Source organism: Coenobita brevimanus, chromosome 44 (genome assembly GCF_032717465.1).
Source record: "Coenobita brevimanus isolate Jiangsu-jjx chromosome 44, ASM3271746v2, whole genome shotgun sequence".
Lineage (NCBI taxonomy): Eukaryota > Metazoa > Arthropoda > Malacostraca > Decapoda > Coenobitidae > Coenobita > Coenobita brevimanus.
The window spans coordinates 47,308,159-47,320,310 of NC_136997.1; positions in this window are offsets into that span (position 1 = coordinate 47,308,159).

Here is a 12,152-nt window from a genome sequence, read left to right on the forward strand (position 1 = left end):
TTCCACTGCTCTCACTCTTGACTTGTGTCCTTCCAACAACGTTCAAGCTTCACTTCCGTACGTTAGAGTTGGTATCACAATACTGTCATGTAGTAACTTCACTTCCATGCTCACTTCCCTGTTTCTTATCACTGCTTTCAAGGAACCAGCAACCTTTCTTCCCTGCTGTACCCTTTCAAGCACTTCACCCTCCAAACCTCCATCCTTACTCATCACACTACCCAAATACTTAAACGTACTCACATTTTCCAATTCCTCACCATCCAACCTCGCTGTACATTCACTAACTTCACCTCTCACAAAGACCATCACTTTACTCTTCCCTACATTCACCTTTAGGTTCCGTTTCTTACACACTCTCCCAAACTCATCCACCAAGCCTTGCAGCTCCCCTTCGTCTTCACTCAACAACACAGTATCATCTGCAAACAACAGTACAGGGAGTTTCCAAACACTATCCTCTCTCACCAGGGCCACTCCAACATCCACTACCCTACCTTGTACCTCTTTTATTACCCCATCCATGTACAGATTGAACAACCATGGAGACATGACACATCCCTGTTTAAACCCAACTTTCAAAGAGAAAAATTCACTTAGTTCACCATCCACACGCACTGCAGCCTTCGCACCATCGTACATACTCTTCACAGCATTCAACAACTTCCCATCTACTCCATATATTCTTAACACTTTCCACAATCCTAGTCTATCCACCCTGTCATATGCTTTCTCCAAATCCATGAAAGCCGCATACAACTTCTTTCCCTTCTCTAGAAACTTTTCCACTAAAGATCTGAGAATGAATATCTGATCTACACAACCTCTTCCCTTCCTAAAGCCTCCCTGTTCTTCTCCAACTAATTCCTCTGTTCTTTCTCTAACTCTGTCAATAAGTATCCTACCATACACTTTTCCTATTATACTAAGAAGACAAATGCCCCTATGATTACCACACACTTCTTTTTCCCCTTTTCCTTTGTACAAGGGAATAATTATACCTGACTTCCAATCCTCCGGGACTCTACCTTCCTCCCAGGCCAATCTGCACATCTTCCACATCCATTCTACTACTATCTCTCCCCCATGCTTCAGCATTTCACCACACACTCCATCAATTCCTGGGGCTTTCCCTGATTTAACTTTCTTCATTGCTTCCACAACTTCTATCCTACTGATTTCTTCCTGTCTTCTCACCTCCCTCCTTCTCCCAGCCATTCCCCAGCCACTTATACTCGCATTACTTCCATCCTCCACGTTCAACAATTCCTTAAAGTGTTCTCTCCATCTGCTCACTTTTTCTCCCTTCTCCACTAGTAATCTACCATTTTTATCTTTCACTCCCCTGCTAACTTCACTTCCACCCTGTCTTACTCTTTTCACCTCTCTCCAGAACATTTTCTTACAGTCCCTCCACTTTACACTCAAATTCCTTCCAAATTCCTCATCCACTCTCTTCTTACTCTCTCTTACTAATCTTTTCACCTCTCTCTTCCGCCTCTCAACCTCTTCCACGCCCCTATTCCTCATCCATTCATTGTATGCTTTCTTCTTTTGTGCCACAGCCTGTTTCACCTCTTCAGTCCACCACGCTGTTCCTTGCACCCCCCTCCGTCTTCTCTTCCTTCCACACACCACATCACATGCTGCACATATTTCTTCTGTAAATATTCTACACACACCTTCCACGTCCCCCATCTGCTCCAATTCATATTTGCCCAATCGTTCCTCCACTTCTCTCTTATACTCTGCCTTTTTCTCATCTTCTTGTAACCTTTCCACTCTCCTTGCAACTACTCCTTCCTCTCGTCCATCCCTTCTTCTGTTCCTCCATCTTACTTGAACTTTAATTCTGGCCACCACCAAGTAGTGGTCAGAAAGTCCACTCCCCCAACCTCTATAAACTCTTGCATCCAATATACATCTTCGCATCCTTTCATCCACACACACATAATCAATCATTGCCTTCCTTTCATTCAGTTCACCACCCACCCTTCTCATCACTCGCCATGTATACCTGTGGATCATTTTATGCCTGAAGAGGGTATTGGCTATCACCAACCCCCTCCCAGCACAAATGTCCACTAACGCACTGCCATTCTCATCTATCTCAGCAGGCACACCCCACTCACCATCTATTCCATCCACCTTCACATTCCCAACTTTACCATTCATATCACCAATCAAAAACACTCTCTCATTCCTTCCAAACTTTTCCATGCACACTTCTACATTTGTCCAGAACTCTTCTCTCACTCTTCTAGCACGATCTTGCGTTGGTGCATACACACACACAATCGCCCACATTTGTATTCCAACTTTCAACTCTACCCACACAATCCTTGATCCAACTGATCCATACTGTCTTATGTTCCTCTTCCATCTTTTACTCACAACTATACAAACTCCTTCCTTTGCCCTCTCATTCTCACCTACTCCAGCACATATACCCCATCCATACTCCCATTCTCTCACACTTTCTCCTCTCCATTTTGTTTCAGTTATTCCACATACATCCACTTTCGCATCCTCAAGCACCTGGACAATCTTTCTCTCTTTCACCTCATCATTCGCTCCCCTTACATTCCACGTTCCAATTGCAATGTCCTTTGTCCGGTCCTTGGTCGTCAACGTTTGGTCAGTCCTTGTCCGAGGCTTATTGTTTTTTTTTTTAGTTAGTTGTTTTCCGTGGAGGGGCACTAACCCTCCGCCAACCCTTTTAGTCGCCTTTTACGACAAGCAGGGATACTGGGGGAGTATTCTTGAAAAAAAACCCTACCCCCAGGGGGGGTACCGGTATATATATATATATATATGTATATATATATATATATATATATATATATATATATATCTATCTATCTATTGCCAGACGCCTCAGTCCCGTTTGGGGTGGCCACAAACAAATCGCCTCCAAGTCGCCCTGTCCCCCGCCATTTCACTCCCCTGCTCCCAACTCACACCCCCCTCTCTCATATACCTCTCCACCCCATCCCGCCATCTATATATATATATATATATATATATATATATATATATATATGTATATATATATATATATATATATGCTTGATTTTGACATTTTCTCAGCACATGACATCCAACTGATCCTCCTAGTTTTCCATATAGTTTTTTGTGATTTCTTTGATTTTGACTATTTTTTGTTGCAAGTGACATTTAACAGACGCCCCAAATGCATTAATCAACTCAGATCAGTTTACAAAGGAAATGCCACAAAGGAAAGGTAAAAACTGAATCACCCACAAAGCTTGGGAAAAACAAATGTAGTGAGAGTAGACCAATTAACATATACCGCCTTATTTTGTTCAGTGTTACACCACCTTAATGGAATGTGGTGGTATGGAGTTGCTCATTTATATCAGTGCCACCACATGAAGGCAGCCCTGACCAGCACCACCAGGCTATGTACTGGAGGGCGCTGTGGTTTGGTGTGGTTTGGAATGGGTAGGGGAGATTACTGAGTTATGTCGATGATGAATGGCATTTCCGAGCAAACATTAACTGGTGTTTTTTGCTTTCCAGGAGAATGTGGGGCTTGTAGAGAAGAGATCTCGTACTGTACTTACAAGCCAGAACAGTAGTGCAGCAGAGGTTATCAGGAAGAGCCAAGAGTTGCTCCAATAATAAGAAAATTGTAAGAGCCACATTGTCACAAGCTTACCTCAACTTTGCCAGCACAGTTTGAAGGTAATTGTTGTATAATTTAATGCTACACCAGTATGTGAAATGCAAAATGCCTCAGTTTTTATGACAATTTCTGAAGCCGGTAAGATGGAGAATTTTTAGCCCTCCCCCATCATTGCTGTCTGCGCTCTATAATGTGGGATGCAGGCTAACCATATTTAATAACCACAAGCATTGGAAGCTAGGCTATAATATTTGGAGTGTGCTTTTCACTTTGCAGTTTAACATTTATGCTTGACCCTGCACTTTATATTAATTACTGTACTAAATGTCGGAATCATCCCCTTATTAGTCTGTCTTCAGTACATCGTACATAAATTCCTTGTCAGAATTGGAGGGGGTAGCGTAGGAGGTCGTCACAAACACGTTCAACCTATCCTTTCACATTCAGTCCATTTGCTGGTCCTTGGCGGTATAGGCAACACCATAGGAAAATAAAAGATATGTATGATTGGCCTACGTTTTATTACCGTACATCATAGAGGTGGAGGGTACCATTGGTCAAGGCCTATGATGTTTCTGTTACAATTTATCACATGACAGGAAATCTTGATGCCCTACTGCTCATACCCTTAATAAAAGCTGATAAGCTACATATAAGCACACCATAGTAGCCATACTGAGCATTCTTTAATCCTGGTTGCTTCAGTTCTGTACGGTAACCTCAGTAATCGTATGGACATCATGAACTTGGTACTGGCATCACACTTTTTTGACACAGCAACACATTTAGCCTACAGACAAAAAATTTGTAGTAATGATGGGGCTGAGTAAAGTTTCTGTTTCTAGCATAAACAAATTATTATGTGTTGCACATTTTATGGATTTTGAATAATGTTGTTGCTGTTGTGGCCCTGGGTGTGTCTGAACATGAACCTTGTGGACTTCAGGCTGACGCTACCCTTTTCCTTAAGTCCACCATCTTCCACTTAGGGGATAGGGAGGGAGTTAAGGGACATTTATATATCTGCCGCCGTGTTATAATCGTTCTACCACATGAAGGCATCCGCCACCACCAAGAATGACTAATAAAGGTGACAAATAACAATGATATAACAGTACATCCCCACCCAGACTTTGACTCCAGTATATTTAAAGGTTTATAGATTTTTAGTGTTTACTGGTATTTATGTCTAATAGTGAATCTTTCATCTTTTCAGGTGATAAGCAGAATGGGGAGTGTCAAGACCAACCATCAACTACAGACATCATCTCAGCAAGTTCCTTCATCACATCTGCCCTCCGTGGACTGACATCAAGATAACATCAATTCTGCATTTTCTTTTTCTTTTCTCATATTTTTTAATGCTGCAGGCTTAAGTTCATGTGTGTTGTCAGGATGTTGTTGTTGTTGTTGTTATGGCCTCATGCTCATCTGGACATTAAATGTGGTGGACTGCTGGCTGAAGTTACCATTCTCTTGCAGTCGTCCATTCTCCACAGGAAAAGAGTTGAGGGACATCCGTATAACTGGGCAGCAGAGCCATCTGGTTGGATCAGTACAACTTTTTTTCTTTCTTTCTTTTTTTTTCCCCCAGCCCCCTGCCCTTGTACAAACATGGGTATGGCCTTTGTTATTACTGAACTCCTTTTAAATTCATCAGTCTTCATCACTGTGGATAGAGTTGTGAGAGGCAGACCAAAACAGACTTAGGTTGAGGTCCTAGGGTATGACCCCAAGGATAAGAGACCAAACAGAAAGGCTACTAGAGATGAAGCAGCATGGAGAGCTGTTATTAGGTGGCCAAGGCCAACACTTGGAAGCATGTTGGAACCTTTATAAATGAAACGAAAGACTCATCACCCGTAAAATTATTTTCCCCCTAGAATAACATTTGGGGTGATAATTAATTTGCCTTAGCCTGCAGCATTAACTCAAGTCCTCATTATAAGAGATTTTTTAAGCATTTTTGTCCATGAATCCAGATTAAGTTAGAATAATTGCCTCATAAAAATCCCATCGGTATCTATAGCACATGCCTGGCTTATATAGCTATTAAGTCCACATTAATTTAAAGAATATTGCCTTTTGAAGATCCATTGGCCACTTTTCCCCAAAATTTAGAGCACCATTCGTATGGCTTTAAGTTTTTCATGTTTTGAGACCCTCCAGACTTTTTATTAATTTATTTATTTATTTAAGAGGAGCCTGTGGAGGCACATGGAGGGACAGGCTGACGAATGAGGATATAAAGGAGCGTTGTGGTGTGGATGTGGATGTGATAGGAAGTGTTATGAGGAACATACTGAGGTGGTTTGGCCACGTGGAGAGGATGGAGGGTGAAAGACTGACGAAGAGAGTGTATGTGAGTGAGGTGGAGGGGGGAAGAGGGAGGGGGAGGCCGAGGATGAGATGGAGGGATAGGGTGGAGAGGTATATGAAAAAGGGGGGTGTAAGTTGGGAGCAGGGCAGTGAAATGGCGGAGGACAGGGCGACTTGGAAGCGATTTGTTTGTGGCCACCCCAAACGGGATTGAGGCGTCTGGCAATAGATAGATAGATAGGTAGAGATTTTTTATTTATTTTCTCATTAAGTCCACTGACTTACACAAATGCCGTTTCAAGTTCCACTTGTACCTATCAGATCAATCAGCCAGTTTCCTGTAAATTCCCAGTGACATGTTTGGAAGTAATTGCTGCATTTTGAAACACCTTTATGACATATTACTGACTACCAGTTGTGTTGAAAGAGTTGCAGTAATTTGGCCAGGTTTTCCTTAATTTACCATACGGAAAATCTTACCATATTTTTTAACATGGTGGAATCCCTGTATTATAATGGGGATTTTATAATGAGGACTAAGTGCTAGAGATGTAACTTTATTTTGTGTATGTTTATTTTTAACCCCCTAACAACTACTGTCACTGGTCTGTAGTTAAAGTCAGTAGCCATTCATTATTTTGCTTAAATTCAGTAGCATTATGTTTGGTGTTGGTAGGGGGTTAAATAGTACTATGTGCTCACATTTCAGCTCATGTTTAGGCTGTTGAGTTGACATACAGGTAAGCCTTATTGTTCTCGTATTACCCATTAAGTTTCAGCCCAGTGAGTCTGCATACATCTCTTTCACTATATTCTTGTCATCTATGGACTACCTTTATTCAGCTTAGGATAGGCATTTTAGACTGTTGGGGTTAGATACAACCTCACTATGCCCCTCCAGTACCAGAGGCCTTTCCTAGTGTGAATACAGTTGTCTCGTTTCAGCAAGAGTAAATGAAAAAAATGTCATGCAGATTCATAGGGTTAAGGGTTGCTTCCACAGTCTGTTTGTGTCCCAGTCAATGAAGAAAGAAAAAAAAACAATAATCCCCAAATGTTAAGCTCCATTGGTGAACTTAAAAAAAATATAGTAACATTTTTAATCATTCTCATGCTAGTTCTTAACATGGAAGGCTTCAGTGGAGAATATGGAGCTTACAAGAGATCCCATGGTAGTTGATCTAATATATAATTCTCATGGTAATTGTTCATGTGAATATATTTAGCCTCATTGGAGATTATGCTGCTTTCAAAGGATTCCATAGTGATTGTCATGATAATGTTTATGTCAGTGATTCTAGTGTTCACCATTATACTTTCTTTGGAGAGTATGGATCTCGCTGAGAATTCTTGGTAACTGATGTTATAGTTCTGATATCCATGGTTTGTTCATCACCATCACTCCAAATGGTAACTTGAAGCAGAGACACAGGAATGAAAGTTTTCTTGGTTAGCATATAAACAGACAGCAAAGACTGTGGAAGCAGCTTAATGTTTTGTATTCTTTATTGCATTTGCTGAGTAAAGTTAGAGCATAATAGTGTTATTATTACCAATGTTCAGAAACTTTTGAATGCAGATAGGATTACTTAGAGTAGGGGTGCTCAGCCAGTCACATCAATCCAGTTGGCAGAAAATTTCAAAGACCTCCTCCAAATGAAAAATGCTGTAATACTAATTGGTTTGAGACACTGGTACTTAAATTTTAATCAGTAATATCATTATTGTTGTTGTTGTGGCACCAGTGAACTTATGACTGAAATTTTTCCTGACCAGAAGCACACCACCCCTCATTAAGGGGATAGAGAGGGAACAGTGGGACATTTGTATAACTGGACATCAGAATTGCATGATTTTATTCATGCTACCACGAGCAGGGGTCCCTCTCTAGCACATGTAAAATACCGTTTTATTTGTATATTTATAGGCAAAATTGTTAAAGCAGAGTGCAGCCTGCCAGGTCTGTTTGAGTATGAAGTTGAACAGTTTTACTAAAAAGGTTGAGCACCCATCAAAGGTGTCATTTGCGTCATACTTTTCTTTAGATAAAGGGTGTTGTAAAGATTAATTATTTACTTATCACAGTTTATGACATTAGAAAGGAATAGGCATTAACTCCTTCAGCCTGAGAATGCCATTTTTATTTCCATTGTCAGTCCATCATTTATCCCATCATTAGTGTAGGGACTCTAGGCTAGGATGTTCAGTGAGGACATAGTTCAGTTTTATTCATGCTACCACACATCTGTCATCCAACCGTTTATTACCTCATCAGAAAAGTAGGGACTTGAGGTGAGGCAGATTCATATGTGAGGAAGAAAATAATGTGTGGGAATGGGTAGAAAACAATAAGTAGGATAGGTAGGCAGAGTTATAGTTCTCTCACCTTGACTCATATTTTCATCTTTCTGCAGCTCATTTCACATAACTCAGTGGCAGAAAAAGACCATGCTGTGGCTGTACATTTTTTCCACAATACTTCATGATTAGTCATATTCTTGTGTGTCTCTTGTTACAACTTCAGTATTCAGGATGGAGTAATGGCAGTTTTAGGCCAAGTTAAAAGTGCATAGCTAGTCTGGTAAGGTGTAAGTCAGAGTTAGATAAAAGTGTCAGTCAAGTTGCCTCTTTACAGAACATAAGAACTTAGACTAGGCTATGGTAGTCCAGAAAACTTAAGGATAGGAGTCTATCCTATGCCCCTGATGGCATTTTACGTGATAGAAAATGATCCATTCACCAATAGAATTTGAACCATATCATGCAAACCACAGTTCATGTTGGCCCAAGATCTCTAGCAGACCATAAGGCATGTACATCTACCCCATGTTATTTTCCCAACACTTTCGTTTGTTCCCTCTTTCCCCATCTCCATATTCTCAGGTTTTCGCTGAGTTATGTCGCCTGTCAAATAATAGAACTGTAGATAAATTCTAGATGCCTTTGTGGGTTTCTTAATGCTTCCTCCCTTACAATTTATTCAGCACATTGCACCTCACTATCCTGGTCGATGTTCTTGATGCAAAGTATATTGATGTTGGATGATATAAGTAGCATACAAGCAAGTGTTAGGTATAGTAGGCTCAGCATTTGAGACGTCGTAACATTTCTTGGAAATTCAATCAGCATATCACATCCCCACTATCTTCTTTTATGTCATTGATGCGAAGTATGTTGGTAGTAAGATTATATAAATAGTAGACTAGAGGGTGTTAAGGAATATTAGTGATAATAAATTGTTTGGGTAGAGATGTTGTGGTGCTTTCTGTGACACCAAGAATACTGCATTATTATGGTATTTTCATCCCTTGTACATGTGATTTTGGGTTGGGATTATTGTTAAGTTTGTTGCAACCATATTGCGTTGTTATGTCTTCCTTCAGAGATTGCTTTATTCATAGTACCAGTAGATGATTTTATTAAGTTTATTGGAGACTTTTGATAGTGAAGGGGTTCATGAAGACACTAATGCCTCCATTTCAAAAAGTTTATCCAGAGCTGAATAAAATTATCAGGAGATAGCCAAGAATAAAATGACATTCAGGCCGAAGGGATGTCTGCAGTCAGGATTTTGTGTTAATCATTTCAACTTTTTCGGCATTTGTACTGACAGTTTCTCTCTTCTTTTCAGATGGCTGCAGTTTCACCCTCGCCCTCAGTCCTTCCTTCCTCCCTGTCCTTTATCATCTTCCTTCTTTCCTCCACCTCTCCTCTCCTCCCTCTCTTTGGACGTGGGCTGATCCCAGGAATCACCGACCTTCCCTCTTTCCTCTCTCTCTTTGTGTGTGTGTGTGTGTCTGTGGCTTGTATTCTCATTAGTTAAGCTCATACCACCTCCACCCAAATGATTTATTTTGCATATTATACCTAGAAATTAGGTGTCAATATGTATAAATAATCTAGCTAGGGGGAGGTGGTAGAGAGTGCACTTAACCAATGAGAATATGAGCCACTGATGTGCGGGGGTGGTGGGGGAAGGGAAAGGGCTGGGAGGGGGGGAGGGGAGGGGTGGGCAGGGGTTTAGATAGGGCCAGATTACCCAATCCCTAACGGGATTATACGGGGTTGGCCTGCCGGCGGGGCAATCTGTTTCCCCATCTCGGCCCCAACTCATCGTTTCTCTCTCCTCCTCCCAGCTTTACCGCCTTTCTCTTCCCCTACCTGGCCAGCTCCAGTGGGTTTACCCCCCCCACCCAACACTCCCATCAGGAGTGAGCTGACTCAGTCAGTCACCCCAGCCAAGATGGTGGTGGTGGTGCTGGTGCTGGTGGTGGGAGTGTGTGTGACTTGGGTGTGTGTGTGTGTGTGTGGAGACTTAGGTCCTTCCACATACATACACACATACACAGCACACTCTCACCACCAGCACTACCACCACCATCAGTAGTAGTCTGATGGTGGTGGTGGTGGTAGGGGTGTGTGTGTGGACTTACCCCTCACACACACATGCCTTACCACCACCACCACCCTCAGTGCTGTGGTGGACTTGGTGAGAGGAGGGTGTGGTAGCTACTGCTCCCACACTCTCCTCTCACTGGGCTCCACCATGATGCCTGGGGTGAGTGACTGAGCCAGACACCCTGGTGGGGGTGTAACTGGAGCTGGCCAGGTTAGTCCACCCCTGCACATCAGTGTGAATGAGTCTCTTCCTTCCTTATTAATCTTTTTTTTCCAGGTTTACTAATCTCTCTTTTATTTCAGGTTATAATATCTTTTATTACAGATTCTACACTCAAAGGACTTCAGAACAGGTACTTATTTACTTACATTCATTACACTTGTATGTCAACTTATACGTGAGCACATAGTACAGTATAACTATGTATTTACATATATGTAACTTGTCAATAAAATGATACAATTGTATAATTACGAATTTCATTTACCCAGGAGAGAGAGAGAGAGGAGCGGGAGGCAGGGAGAGAGAGCAGGAGGAAGGGAGAGAGAGAGAGAGAGAGAGAGCAGGAGGAAGGGAGAGAGAGAGAGAGAGCAGGAGGAAGGGAGAGAGAGAGAGAAGGAGCAGGAGGAAGGGAGAGAGAGAGAGAAGGAGCAGGAGGAAGGGAGAGAGAGAGAGAAGGAGCAGGAGGAAGGGAGAGAGAGAGAGAAGGAGCAGGAGGAAGGGAGAGAGAGAGAGAAGGAGCGAGAGGCAGGGAGAGAGAGAGAGAGAGAGAAGGAGCGGGAGGTAGGGAGAGAGAGAGAGAGAGAAGGAGCAGGAGGAAGGGAGAGAGAGAGAGAAGGAGCAGGAGGAAGGGAGAGAGAGAGAGAAGGAGCAGGAGGAAGGGAGATAGAGAGAAGGAGCGAGAGGCAGGGAGAGAGAGAGAGAAGGAGCGGGAGGTAGGGAGAGAGAGAGAGAGAGAGAAGGAGCGGGAGGTAGGGAGAGAGAGAGAGAGAGAGAAGGAGCGGGAGGTAGGGAGAGAGAGAGAGAGAGAGAAGGAGCGGGAGGTAGGGAGAGAGAGAGAGAGAGAGAGAAGGAGCGGGAGGTAGGGAGAGAGAGAGAGAGAGAGAAGGAGCGGGAGGTAGGGAGAGAGAGAGAGAGAGAAGGAGCGGGAGGTAGGGAGAGAGAGAGAGAGAGAAGGAGCGGGAGGTAGGGAGAGAGAGAGAGAGAGAAGGAGCGGGAGGTAGGGAGAGAGAGAGAGAGAGAGAAGGAGCGGGAGGTAGGGAGAGAGAGAGAGAGAGAAGGAGCGGGAGGTAGGGAGAGAGAGAGAAGGAGCGGGAGGTAGGGAGAGAGAGAGAAGGAGCAGTAGGTAGGGAGAGAGAGAGAGAAGGAGCAGTAGGTAGGGAGAGAGAGAGAAGGAGCGGGAGGCAGGGAGAGAGAGAAGGAGCGGGAGGCAGGGAGAGAGAGAAGGAGCGGGAGGCAGGGAGAGAGAGAAGGAGCGGGAGGCAGGGAGAGAGAGAGAGAGAGAGAAGGAGCGGGAGGCAGGGAGAGAGAGAGAGAGAGAGAAGGAGCGGGAGGCAGGGAGAGAGAGAGAGAGAGAAGGAGCGGGAGGCAGGGAGAGAGAGAGAGAGAGAGAGAAGGAGCGGGAGGCAGGGAGAGAGAGAGAAGGAGCGGGAGGCAGGGAGAGAGAGAGAGAGAGAGAAGGAGCGGGAGGCAGGGAGAGAGAGAAGAAGCGGGAGGCAGGGAGAGAGAGAGAGAGAGAAGGAGCGGGAGGCAGGGAGAGAGAGAGAGGAGAGAGAGAGGAGCAGG